Source organism: Antedon bifida, chromosome 1, assembly GCF_963402885.1.
Source record: "Antedon bifida chromosome 1, ecAntBifi1.1, whole genome shotgun sequence".
NCBI lineage: Eukaryota > Metazoa > Echinodermata > Crinoidea > Comatulida > Antedonidae > Antedon > Antedon bifida.
The window spans coordinates 19,609,409-19,624,653 of NC_136226.1; the positions used below are offsets into that span (position 1 = coordinate 19,609,409).

Sequence of the window (15,245 nt, forward strand, 5' to 3'; positions counted from 1 at the left end):
AAAAAAAAAACAAGGAAAAAAGGGATACATTTTTAAGTCATTGTCGCTTTAATGGTTTACCTTGAAATTTCATCTTTGTATATTTCTTCATGTTAAATACTACTGTGTGTTTTCTGCTGTATTTTGGCTGAAATTGAAACCGTGTCAGTATGCCTAACAACATTAAAATGATAATGAACAGTTCTGTTGAAAAATCTCATGTTGAACAATAAATAAAAGAAAAATAATCCGCAACTAAAACATTTATGTATATTACTATAGTATTTTTGTTATTCAGATGACAGTTATGATTTAACATTACTGTACTTTCAAGATCTGTATAAATTTGGGTGGGGGCTGTAGGTAACATTGCATAAGAAGATGCTGAGTGGTCTATACAAGTTTCTCTTTTACATGCGATGATACTGGAATAGCGTACTGTGCGAGTGTCTTTTTATGTTTTTATTTGGTATTTATACCTGTTTGTTCAAAACATAAAAAAAGATAGATTATGCCTGTAAGCAGGATCAGTAAAATAAATTTTTGTCTTTAAATGTTCATGGGAACTCTCAGATCACTTATTTAATCAACTTTTAATACCACAATGCCAACCATAATCGGTTTATTGAAAAATACACCCTCTACGAGGTGGTGGTGGATAGACGGCCTAGTCTGTGTTGGGCTACTCAACTCAATCAGTGATATTCACCACACTTAAGAAACCCGCCTTTTATTTTAATTTTTAACATGATGACGTCATCATAATGAAACGCGTAGATAGCAATTTTGGAAGGGAAATATCTGAGCAACAACATATTAACGTGTTGAAGAAATTTGGATACGTAGAATATGGATGCGCACTCTTTAAAAAGTCATGAACTATGACGCAAAATATGAAAATACGACTTTTATAATTCAACTGGCCATATGATGATGTCACAACATCCGATGCGCAAAATTTCTACATAAATTTGTATCTACAATTCAACAGCTTCCAGAAAATGTTTTAATCATGAGTATCACTTTTCATTCTGAGGAGCTATAACATTGAAATTTGCTGTAATGATGAAAAAAGTGACCCAAGTGTTTCACACTTTTGATCATGATGACGTCATAAAAAATTTAAAAAATGGTAAATCATGCGAAAGATAATTGATTGACCTAGACAGCATCAATATGTCGTGGTTCAATTTGTCCGCTATATTAGAAGCGGTTGGTGGCGTGCGTTGGAATGCAAACTCAATTTGCATACCATGAGTCTCTTCCGTTATAAGGCTTGTTGTTTGTTGCCGTCGTTAGAAGACATTTTATTTTCAGAAAGTTATGTATTAAGTCTAAGAAGTATTTAATTCTATATATCAATGTTAGGGTTAGTCGATTATAATGGTTGGAAGGTGCTTATCATGTACATGTACAAGTTAACATAGTTATTCGAGTGTTAATAATATTATGTACTGAGATTGTGGTTTACCATAGTGTTGGTTAGTGTGGTTCATTACAAGTATGAAATAACTATACGTTATATCAATGTTCTAATATCTATTAATTGTACTTCCAGGGTTTTTTGTTCTTGTAAGAATAACGAGTATATATGCACATGCGGAAGGAGATCCGAATAAAGTTTTCTGTGGCAACCAACAGTGTTTCTGAATAATTTCTGCGTCAGTTATCCCTTCATAGAGGCGGGCCTCGCACGCTCAAATCTGCTTGGTTGAAGCTAACCTAATCAATAGCGGATCATCCTCAAATCGAATCACGACAAAAATATGGGGGAAATGGAATACAGATAAGTGGAGATGCGCTCTCTTAAATGTGATGAGCTATGACGAAAGAGACAAAAATCCTATATTTTATATTCGAGTGGCCATACGATGACTCACAATCTCCGGTTAGCCATATTGATGCATGATCTACAACTCATCTACTTCCAGAATATGTAATAAAAATAAAACTTCACCATGTAGTTTAGAAACTATGAAAAAAAAGGCATAATTTTGACGAATTTTTGAACTTTTTCATCAAAAACATGTGCAAATTGTCCAATTCGAAGTGCTCGTATGACATGAATTCAAGTCGAAATTGTTTAAAAGTTGGTGAAATTACTAGAAAAGGCTGGAAAAACATACTTCACACAAAAAAAGGGATGTTTTTAGCGCTGCGTGCGCGTCGTGTACGTAAAAATATGCGCGCGTCTGGAAATTTGTACATGCTTAAAATGACATGAAATGCGTAGAAAGTTGATTAGAAATTAATTTTTCTTCCACAGACAGTGCGCATGAATAAATTTACACTTTGCTAAGTTTCAATTTAAATTGTTGTATGGTTATCAACCTATGTTCAATTCCCGAAACTTGAGCTGCGCGACTCTAACGTCAAATAACAAAGTTTCTTGCACATCTACAGTTAGAGGTCAATCTTCTGACAAAGTTATATAATCTTATGTTGACAAATATTAGAGATACGCTGCGGACAAAATTCGTGGAAAGAAGAATAAGAAAAAAAAACAAACAAGATCCTGACAATAACAAGGGGTTATCCGCCAAGTGCAGATAACCAAAAAAGGCATGTCAAGTAGGCCTACTGTGAAACACTGTACAAAATAAACAACAACATGCTTCAGAGAGCCACCAGTTGGAGAAGAAAATGTTAATGCCTTAAAGCAACTACAGAATATGAAAGACATCAGTCATTATTGGAAACATGATCTTTCCACATCATGCAAGATGTTTGTACACATGGATCAGTCCAGGAGATTGAGCATGAAACCTGACTGACTGATCATGATCCAAAAGGTTGTGGAAAGCCCTAGCTGCAAATGTTTAGACCAGAACAAGTGCAGATTGTGGCAGCAATCATCGACTGTTGATGCCAAATGAACGTTCACCTCATGCATGTCTGTTGTGGCATAGTTCGTTAACCAATATTCAATGTGTTGGAATTGAAAGGATACATGAGTCTTTGTATGAAGTTTGGAAATGGCCTTCTACTTTCTAAACTGTTTTTCGTGATATGCTTCCCCTTATTGCAACCACATTTGTAAGAATTTGTTGGATGCTCCCTTGTATTGACTAATCGTTGGAAATTACAGACTACTATCCCTACATTATTATTATTATTATTATTATTATTATAACGTTGGCTTTTTAAACATTTTTTTATAGCTTGTTTTAGTTTGTGCTTTTCCAAATTTATTGCTATTTATTGTATATTCTGTATGTATGTTTTTATATGAATAAATATACCTCAATTAAGTCCAATATTTCAATATCTTTTTCAATGGTCTCTGGATAGCTTTAAGATTCCCAGTTTGTGGAAACTGTCTAACATTATTATAGACCGATAGCTTTAACAGCAATCCCTATGAAGTGCCTAGAAAAAATCGCTAAATCTAAGTGGACTTTGGAAACTAATGATTTGCTAGACAGTCATCAATTTGCTTATAGGAAAAATCGCAGTGTTGAAGACACGGTAATTACGCTTACCCACAAGGTTGCGGAGCATCTTGACAAGCCCAGGTCACATGCTAGACTATTGTTCTTAGATTTCTCCTCGGCATTCAACACTATTCAGCCACACTTTAATTAACAAGCTGAATCTGTGGGTAGCTGATTTTCAAAACAACAGAAAGCAGTCGGTCACATTCAATGATTCGGTTTCTGGTTGTTTGCCTTGCAATACTGGTGCTCCTCAGGGCTGTTCGCTGTCGCCCCTAATTTTTTCACTTTACTCTAATGATTTTGTACCTCCTGTTATTGACCAAACTAAATGCTTTTCTATTCAATTTGCAGATGACACTTGTTTAGTAGGTTTAATCGATGACAATAATAACTTAGTTATAAGGAATATGTTAATTCTTTTGTCGATTGGTGTACTCAAAATCATCTCGTACTTAATGTTGAAAAAACTAAGGAAATTGTTGTTGACTTTAGGAAAGCCAATCATAACCATGAGTGTCTGTTGATCAATGGTAAAGAGGTGGAAATTGTCAAAGAACATAAATATCTTGGCAATTATATCAATGATAAACTAAATTGGAATGTTAACACGGATAAGCTTGCTACCAAATGTAATAAAAGAATGTACTTTCTACGTAGAATAAGAAAATTGAATGTTAAGTCCAATATTTTACATATGTTTTACGTTTCTGTTGTACAATCTGCTCTTTCACTTTGTATCATTATATGGTTAAATGAACTGAACTTAAATAGTAAGAAAAAATTAAATTTGATTATTAAGCAAGTGGGTAAGATTATAGGCAATGATATTAAATTGTCTAAAAAACTTAATTGTATTATGTCTGATGTTACTCACCCTGTCTTTGATACCCTTGTTACCTGCAGATCAGGTAGATTACTCCACCCCAAAGTCAAAACAAATAGATTTAGAAACACATATATTCCATCAGCTATCAGGTTGTATAATAGAGATTTCAAACGCTAGTCCGCTAATTACTCATGTTTCTGTTACATTTCCTTGTTTTTTTATTTATTTAGTCTTGTAATTTATGTTATATTTATATTACTCGAGTGTACTTAAGGACCCATATCTCATTTTTTTTTTTTTCATTTTTGCCATTGTGACAATAAAGTTTTATCGTATCGTATCGTATCAATATGTAGTGGAGGTGAATAGCAGATTCACCCACTTCTACAGATGGCTGAACACTTACCAAATAAACTATGAAAGGACATGAAAGACAATTTTATACAGTGAGTGTAGCAAAGGTGCTTGTCCCAGAATGAAGGTAAAGGCAACCATGTGGCTGTCACCAGACACAGGTTGCAGAAGGGAGGACAGTAGAGAATGAGAAGTGGCAAATAAATACAAGGAGTGGATAGTCTGCAGAAAGTTTAGTTAAGTTGATTATAAATCTCACCCTGTAGAATCAAGTCTTTTTTTACAAATGAGTGTTATTGTTTTCAGGTTGACTAGACAGCACATCCATACCATATGTCTCAGATCTAGAAAACTCAGATCTCAGATATATCTGAGTTTTCTAGATCTAGAAAACTCAGATATCAATACTATCAATATAGTTTTCTAGTTCCAGAATGGAACTAGAAAACTCAGATCATCAAATGATTGGTTGGTAGGTCATTTGGATCATTCCATTATTAATCAGAAGGTAGGTCATTTGAAATACTAGAGTATTTTTAAAACTGATTACTGTGTACGTTTTCTACGGCTTAAATCATAAAGAAAATACAGTGCACGTTGGCTTAAAAATTAGGTATGTACGAGTTGGTGTGGGTACGAGTTGACCACTTCTAGCCTAGTAGGGCCAGGCCTATACATCGCAATAGCGCCCACACGTTGACCCTTGAATTGAGTTTGCTTAGCTAGGCCTAAATGCTAAGCCTACATTTTAAAAGGTGTATACTGTATTTCTTTATGATTTAAGTCGTAGGCTGTTACTACAAGTTACAATAATTATTATTATTAGTAAGAAAACGTACAATACTGTAGTATTTCGAACAAGCTACCCTCTGATTAATAATGGAACAATCCATTTGATGTTCTGGGTTGTCTAGTTCCATTCTGGAACTAGAAAACTCAGATCTTGATATCGGACACCCGTCTGATAACTACCGAATATATATTACCCAAACATATTAAACAAAGCTCTACATTTGTTTCATGGGGAAAAAATCATAACCATCAAAAATTGTTTCCTGATTTTCTATGAATGTACTTGAACATACTTTTTATATTTTGTTGTGATATATTTTTTGTTTCATTTTGTTAATGGCATCCTGACAAAAGCATATGCACCATTCTTTGGAAATAAATGGGATATAGGCCCTATCTTATTGGCAAAAAGGACAACATATAAAGTTACAGACAAACAAGTTTGTGCCAAATTGCTAAACACCATGTGGAGAAATTGGTTATTTTATTAATGATGAATCAGATGATAAGACTCTTTGAAATATACTAATTCAGTTTGTTAGGTGATGATTTAGAATAAAATGATCACCTATTGTTATTGTATGAAATCTTTATTCTTCTTCTCCTCCAAAGCCGCTGAATGGTACGTGCTCACATTTGGCACACTGATGTTTATTGAGGGGCCGCACACAATAGGCTATATAACTTTCCTGAATTTTAAGGATAAACACTAAAAAAAGGCAAAAAATAACAGTAATTTGACGTGTTTTGTGGGTTGTCGTCACGTATCAACTACGCCACCTCCTCTGTTGTGTACCACCATGGCCAGATCTACAAATACCATGTCGGGCTGCCAAATTAAAACGTAAGTTTTAATTAATTACACCTATCCTTTGAACAGAATGATTTTCGTAAATCACGGTTTGGCCATTGAAATCAATGCTTAGTACGTTCATGTTCGAATCCGCGATATGTGTAAATAATATCACCACGTAAACCAAAAAATCAAAACTTGACCACAATGTATTAAATGTAATGTAATCACAAAAGTATCAAAAAAGATACCAAACTTGGAAAATAGAAAAACCCATTGAAATTTTTAAAAAAATGTAAATAAAAAAAAAAATACATGCAAATAAAACAAATTCAAATTCAGGTCAAGGGTTAAATATTAGCAAATAAAAACGCGTCCCAAGGTCATGCAGTGAAATTGCGCATTAAAAAAGCTCAAAATTATGTTTTGATCAATTTAGAGCATGAATTAGGCCGTTAGCATGTTTTAAAAAATGACTGAGCACAAACACGTTTTTGCATGCGTTACTTAGAAAGCGTAAAAAATATGTATTTTTTGTACAAATCGGATTCTACTCGCCATCTTTAGTACATTCACAAAATTTGAGTCAATTCCAACTTAAAATAAAGCTATACGAACAGGTTAAAAATGATATCAATAGCCACAGAGTTTTACTCACTGAGCCAAACCGTGATTTACGACTGCAGCCATGTGTATGGCCTTGTTTGACAAACATTTTCATTAGATTAGAGCAAATAGAAATATGTATGTTGTAAACAATTTGAGACCAAATAGAAGCCTCTACAGTTAGAGGTTGCCAAGATATACAATCATATTAATTACAGTAGGCCTATACTTTTGTTTCAACTACCAGACTATATTTGTTCATAAAAATATATGGCATATAGCCACAGACGGACCGTGGACACAAAAAAACATTTTATACGACCATGTTTGATTTCTATATTTAAAGACATATTGTCCCCTGAAAGAATGATTTTTTTTGCTAAATATATGCCATTTTAATTGGTCCAAAAAAAAGTATTTACCTGAAAAAAAGTAATTCAACGTCAGGTGCACAAACAATTTGCTTGCAAAATAACATTTTATTTACAACCTATGCCATTTTAAAGATATATTGTCCCCCATAATCAGGAAAAATAAAGATTTATAAAATAGGACTTTAATTAGCAGTTTTAATGAAGTTATTCAATTCCATTGAATAAAAATGATTTAACTTACAAAAAGACAAAATAAACAGACAATTTGACTATTTAATTTTTTGCTTTACGGTACAGTTTTTTCAGGTAAATCATTTTTTTGTCCGATCCAATTTTTTGTCAAAGTGAATAAATATTATGTGACATAAAAATGGCATATTAAAAAAAAAATTATTTTTTCAGGGGGACAATATAATCTTTAAATAATTACGGCCAACAAAATATCAAAATTTAAAAAAAAAACATTTTTGACAATGAACAGGTTAGCTGTGATACTGTAGTGTGAATCATACTTTAGTTTCTATGTGTGGAAAGTTTATATTCAAATTAATAATAATTCAATAATTCAATAAACTTTATTGTCAAACTCATGAATGGCTTGAAACTTTGGCTGAAAGTACACACATTAAAATTGTCTAAAAACATTGTCGCACAAACAATAAAATCACATAAAACAGAGAACAAGATGTTATATTCTGCTTGGTGCTTAGCTGAACAGAGAGAGTGTGGGGCAGAAGTTCTATATATTTGTTTATGATACAGCACAGTTATATCGAACCAATTCTATCTTTAGGCCAGATTCTAAATATAGCACGACTTTTTAAAAGACCAACAGGAATTGGACCTAGGACTTTAGAATCCGTTGAGTTTTTTTTATTGTCCCCTTCCAACCACACATGTCCTTTAGGTACAAACTGAGTGTCCATTGATGAAGATGTTGGAATTTCATCATATGCAATCTTTATTACTCGTTTACACATCAATTTTGTTGGATCATATGGTGACCGTAGAATAACAATATCTCCTCTGTGAATATTTTGAAAGAAATATATACCAATGTGTTCAGTAAGTAATATATCATCTTGAGAAATTGTTGGTTGCATAGATGGTCCTGAGCACCATGTAAAATCAAGTAAGTATTCAGATATACAGTGCATTGAGCAGTAACCCAAAACAGAATATTTGAGAGCAGTGCTTAATTTGGTAATGATTGAGCTGGCCATCTGAACAATTACAGTTAAGTATCTAAAAGAAAAATGTAGAAATAAATATCACAAATTACCTAAATTATTGTATAAAAATGCACTCAAAAGTTTTAAAAATGTTCTATTATGAGAATTTGACTGAAAAGTGGGACATTTCAACCCAACAAACCTTGGCAGAATCGTCCAAGATTCATAATCTTTTATTTATTTTTTCGCGCCGCTGCTCTAGCCAGTTATGTCCCATGAGGACAAATTCATTAATAAGCTGTTTCATAGCGGTAGCTTTAGTATCTAAGGCCGACAGTTTTGCGAAAATGGAAACTCGACTATATAGGTCCCAGCTGCTTGACCCAAAAATGTCTGGGAACGATTTTGGATTCTTGCCCTTTGATTGGTTGACGCGAATTAACAGATTGTGGAAGAATTTTCAGTTGAGAAGTCACGTTGTCTCTAGAGGGTATTCAGTTGCATGCCTACAGTTCAGGTTGAGGTCACAGACAAACAGGCTACAGCACATTATAAGTTCAAAATTGACCATTTTTAAATGCCATTTTTGAATTAGTAGATTAATATTTGTTGGCAAATAATACATTGTTGGAAAGGTACACATGTCTTCTTTCAAATGCTGTGTATACAATTAACTAGTGAAAAAATGGGCATGTGATTCATAATTAAAGAACTATCTGTGATTTGTATGTATCTTTGCGATTAAAGGACATCTTTTTAATAATTATAAATTAATCAAAAGAACAATGATTAATTTTAAAATGTTGAGCGGCGTTTTTTTGTAAGAAATATTTCTTGTTTATTACACCTTATTTATAGAGGGTGACCCTAAAAAGCGTATGCTGACAGTGGCTGCGTGTATACTAGTACACCGGAGTAACCCCCCTTACTCGTCTCGAAAGATGTACTAGGTTCTTTAAAGAGCACATGAGCCAGATGTGTACACTGGACCTACTAGTCCTTATCTGAAAAGACTCGTTCTACCACCAGAACCATGGAGCGAACCGAACCGATGTTAATATGGCAAGGCATTACGGTTCCACTGTCTTAACAGCTTGGCCACTCACTCGGAGTTAATAGCACAGAATGTGTAGACATAAAAGGGGAAGCCCTGTCTTCTAGTTTCGGCATCAATCAGCAACGCTCCTATCAGAAAGGAAGCACCGATGTAATTACTCAGCGGTCGCACTACAACGCACCGGCTCAAGAAGTGGAAACCCCACCGAAGTCACTCCGATTTTTACGATATCGGTCAAATTCAAAATCGTCCATGTTTAATTTAGGTTGCGATAATATGATGTTAGGATCTAGATTATTTTTGTGCATATTTTGCTTTTGGTCGATAAATATTTATTTTAAAAAATTAAATTTTACAGGTCTAGGAGAAGGATGTGTGGCTTAAAAAATGACATAGATTAAGGTTATAATATTCGGCATAATTTTTTTTATTATTATTATTTTATTCTGGTATATATAAAAACATCCTGATATTACAATCAAGAACTGAATTGCATCAAAATTTACAATTGAATTGAAAAGAACATTAAAATACAACAATATATTAAAAATGTACAACAATATATTAAAAATATTAAAATGTCATTATCAAAAAAAAAACCTTGGCCTGAAAAACAACATGGATACAAAAGGTCAGTGTGAAAATCTTATCTACATTTCTGAGTTAAACAAGCTAATAATTGAAGGAATAGTTAATTTACGAAACGTATTAATTAGTGTCTTGTAACCATGGAAACTGGGAGAAACCATGAAATTTCACTTAAAATGGGCAAAAACAACAGTTATTTTTTCTAGAAAAAAGCAATGGATTTGATACTGCATGAAATTTTTATCTGTTATTAACCATATTAGGCAGTAAAAATAAAATTATTGCTTTAATTTTGGGTTAAAGGTCACTAAAAACAGGCCAAAAAATCGTATTAAACAAAAAAAACACTAAAATTCACGTGCTAATTTTGACATTAATATTTCAGCTTGAGCTTTACGTTAATACCAAATTTGGTTCCGACAATCCACGACATTTCATATAGCAAGCGATTTAAATGTCCCTATGCATGCCGTTTAAAAAAATATATATTTATAATACGTATAGGCGTGGTTATGTTTGGACATTGATGTACCGCAAACACATGAAGAAGGACTTTCCAACACACCTTGGAAAAGGGGATGCTACAACCACATGAGATATTTTTTTATTCATTAAGCTACAGTTTGCGGTACATCAATGTGCGCAACCAAACGTAACCATGTCTATATATGTATTATAAATTTACCTTAAAACGGCATGCAAAGGGACATTTAAATCGCTTGCTATATGAAATGTCGTGGATTGTCGGAGCCAAATTTTGTATTATTTTAAAGCCCAAGCTTTGCTCAAAATATTAATGTCAAAATTAGCACGTGAATTTTAGTGTTTTGTTTTTTTTAATAAGATTTTTTGGTATTTTTGGCCTGTATTTAGTGACCTTTAAATTTAAAGCATTATTTGGCTTACTCGTACCCATTGTTGGCTTACCTACTTACCTGTTGTAGGCTGTACCGATTATTTTTTATTTATGGCGCACTGCGATTTACCTCTGCTGGTGTGGCCCGTATCTATGGTAACAGGACGATTCGGCCCTGAGACGATTCGGCACACTTAAATTTATCGGCTTTGATATGCATTTATAAGCATAAATTAAGCTTTTTTCCCCAAATTTTATTTTCAGAGAGACTATGGGGTAGTACTACTAGGGAATAAAGATGCAATAAAGCAAACATTTTGAAAACATTGTCGAAAATGATCATTTTTTAGTCACGCGAACGATGTAAACAAGTTACGCCCTCTGTTGGCCGCTTGGCGAATGCACGAAATAAACAAAGTTTTCGAAGTAATAATTATTAATAAATTGAATATAAAATTACGTTTTTTTAGTAATTTATTATATATAGGCCCTAGGCCCTAGGCCTATTATTATATCAAGATTCTCAATATCAATAAATACGGATTGTTAATAAACACCTTTATCTTTAAAAACTGGATAAATACCAACAAAAATGAATATGAATTTGGTCTAGGCCTAAAGTGGGCCGAATCGTCTCACCAAAAGTGGGCCGAATAGTCCCGGGCCGAATCGTCTCACTCACTCAGGGCCAAATCGTCCCTGAATCGTCTCTATGCCCAGTCCCTACTAGGCCTAGGCCTATAGTATAGGCATGTGGTTTTGGTAGTGATTTGAGACTAGGCCTAGGCCTAGGCCTATGTAATTTCAGTCAGATACTTACTTCTTCTTCAACACATTCAACCAAAGAATATCCTACATGATGATTAGGGCCTAGGCCTAGTCCCTATATCGAATCGTGCTGGAACCAAAGATAGTGTAGGCCTAGCCTAGCCTAGTACTAGTAGGCTAGAACTTCTGGAACTTCTTGGCCTAGGCCTATGTCATATTTATCGCCCTCTATTGTTGTTTTGTCCTTTTTTAGTCGTCTTTCGGGTGCAGGTCACGTAGGTCAAGTCGGCCCCAAACCGTCTCGGCCTCACGTCAACTCGGCCTCACGTCAACTCGGCCTCACGTCAACTCGGCCTCACGTCAACTCGGCCTCACGTCAACTCGGCCTCACGTCAACTCGGCCTCACGTCAACTCGGCCTCACGTCAACTCGGCCTCACGTCAACTCGGCCTCACGTCAACTCGGCCTCACGTCAACTCGGCCTCACGTCAACTCGGCCTCACGTCAACTCGGCCTCACGTCAACTCGGCCTCACGTCAACTCGGCCTCACGTCAACTCGGCCTCACGTCAACTCGGCCTCACGTCAACTCGGCCTCACGTCAACTCGGCCTCACGTCAACTCGGCCAAAAACTATAATCGGTCAACTCGGCCACAATAAAGTATGGAACGCAAAAAGTGCTTAATATTCTTATGATTAAATTACTATCCACGCTTTAAAAAAAATGAAGAAATAAGAAAAATACTCATAAAAAATGATCTCATTGCCGATATGAATAGAAGTACCCGCGTGTTACAAAAACACGTGCAAGTACCACATTTTAGTAAATCGAAGACGTAGGTCTGCGTTCCACCATTTGGCCATAGAAAAAATGATCGTACATATCGTTTTTGTCCATGATTTGCGTTTAATAATAAGGGGAATTCCCCGGTCAGCGAAAACACGTAGCAGTTGTAGATATCGAAATAGCTGCCAAAGGCGCAGGGAGGCGCAGCTATGAATTGGTTTCAGATATTGTCGCCTAATCTGCATCATATTGAAGAAATCTACGCGTGATTCAACCATGGAGTCAACATTATTTTATACCTCAAATGATTCAACCAAACAATCTTATTACACCTAATGAATGTCCTCGCATATCGGACAGGTTTATTGAATTTTGACGCACGAACGAACATACGCGCCCACGTACGTGCATCATCATTATTGGGCCTACAATTTGTTCCTATTTATTATCCAAATGTTCATTGTAATCATTAGTAATAGTATGAATGCTTATTAATCAATTGTTTGTTATGCGCAATTTGAACAATTTTCGCAATTTGAAATTTTATTAAACGTAAATATCAATACTGGAATTATTTACACAGATATATCAGATCATTATCCTATATTTGCAATCACAAAATCTGAGAATCGTAAAAAAAATACAAAACAGTCATTTATTTTACGCACTTATTTCCACCAGCAAGTCGAATTCTTTAAGGAAGACTTGGCAAATGAAACTGGCAACCTGTCCTAAGCACAGAAGATGCAAACATTGCATATTCAACATTTGCTCACAACTTCAAACATTTAATTGATAAAAACTTTCCTTTGAAAAAAATTAAGGCAAAAGCAAATAAAGATCGATCTCCATGGATCACCGAGGCAATAGCAAAGTCAATAACAACTAAGGGCAGGTTGTATAGTTCATACAGAAAAAATCCCACTCCTTCAAACAAACTGAAATATACTAAATACAGAAACAAACTTACAGCACTTATTAAGAAACGAAAAGAAGAATACTACTTTACTCAATTTGAAAATAAAAAAAGTAATACCAAAAAGACATGGAAAACGATTAACACTATAATGGGAAGGACAAAAACACGACAACTACCACCAACAATAAATCATGACTGTAAGCAATTCAACACCCCCTCAGAAAAAGCAAATGCGTTTAATACTTATTTCACAAGCATTGGAGAAACATTGGCAAAACGAATTTCACAAGAACCACAAATAACAGAATCATCCTCGTATTTAACAGGAAACTATGTTAATTCTATGTTTCTAAGACCTGTTACTGAGGATGAAATAAAATTTGGAAACTAATAAAACACCTGGGCACGATGACATTGGAGCACTATATCTAAAACCGTACTCAAATTATCTTAAACGACCGATTACTCATTTGATCAACATATCACTCGCTACCGGTTGTTTTCCGGACGAACTTAAAATTGCAAAAACAATACCTATCTTCAAGAACGGAGATAAATCAGAAATTACCAATTACCGTCCCATATCTATACTGCCATGTCTTTCGAAGGTTTATGAACGGGTTGTTAGCAATCAAACTATTTCATTCCTAAACAAGAACAATGTACTTAATAAATCACAATATGGTTTCCGACAACAACATTCTACTATTCACGCATTATTAGATGCATTTGAAAAAATTACCTCTGCAATCGAACAAAAATGCTTTATGATAGGAATATTTTTAGATTTATCAAAAGCGTTCGATACAATGGATCATCACATTTTATTACAGAAGATGAGACATTACGGTATTAGAGGTGTCGTTTTAGATTGGTTTAAGAGTTACTTATCAACTAGAAAACAATTTGTAAACGTAGAAGGTAAAAAATCAGAAACCAAATACCAAGTACGGTGTTCCACAGGGGTCCATTCTTGGACCCTTACTATTCCTGATTTTTATAAATGATATGCCATTTGCCTGTAGAAACACAAACGTTATTATGTATGCAGATGACACTAATGTGTTCCTGCAACACAATGATATTACAAGAGCATTCGATATTTTAAACTATGAAATGGCATGTCTTTCTAACTGGTTTATTGCAAACACCAAAAAATTGTGAACACCAAAAAACGAATTATATTGTATTTACTAGTAGAAATGTAAAAATTGACACGTCAAATATAACTTTGCTAATTAATACTGATATTATAGAACGAGTAAATCAAACAAAGTTTCTTGGTGTTCATCTAGATGATAAATTATCATTTGCATATCATGTAAATTTAATCGCAAAGAAAGTTTCAACCGTTTATAGGCACCATGAATAAAATAAAACGCGTACTCCCATACGAAATCCTATTAAAAATATACAACTCTCTCATATTACCTAACCTAACATATGCCATAACACTATGGGGATCTACTAATCAAACCATTTTAAATCGTCTTTATATTTTACAAAAGAAAGCACGAAGAATTGTTTGCAACGTTCTTTTTCATCATCCTTCTATACCACTCTTTGCCCGCACACAAACATTAAAATTATCTGAGCTGTACCAAAAAAGTGTTGCGATACTCATGTTTAAGTTTCATCATAAGAAGTTGCCTATTACTTTTGATTCTTTCTTTGCTACAAACAATTCCAAACATAATTATGAGACAAGGGCTAAATACAATTTAAGCACTGCTTTCAAAAGGACCCTATTGGGCCAACAAAGTGTCACATACAGAGGCACTAATGTGTGGAACTCACTACCCAATGACATTAAAATGTCAACCAGTATTGGTATGTTCAAACATAAAATTCATGATATGTTTGTCACCAGTTATCTTTAATTTTAAGCTACTGGTTAATTCATTTTCTCTCGACATTTGATTTGTTATTATCACTGC

General features: G+C 34.3%; 1 long non-coding RNA gene across 1 annotated transcript; it reads right to left on the minus strand.

Moving 5' to 3' along the window:
• Positions 1-7,717: 7,717 nt before the first annotated feature.
• Positions 7,718-11,992, minus strand: LOC144846361 (uncharacterized). Its single transcript, XR_013613032.1, has 2 exons — positions 11,655-11,992; positions 7,718-8,406 (listed from the first exon to the last, which is right to left on the minus strand). It is a non-coding gene; the product is annotated as an uncharacterized LOC144846361 (long non-coding RNA).
• Between the last annotated feature and the right edge of the window lie 3,253 nt (positions 11,993-15,245).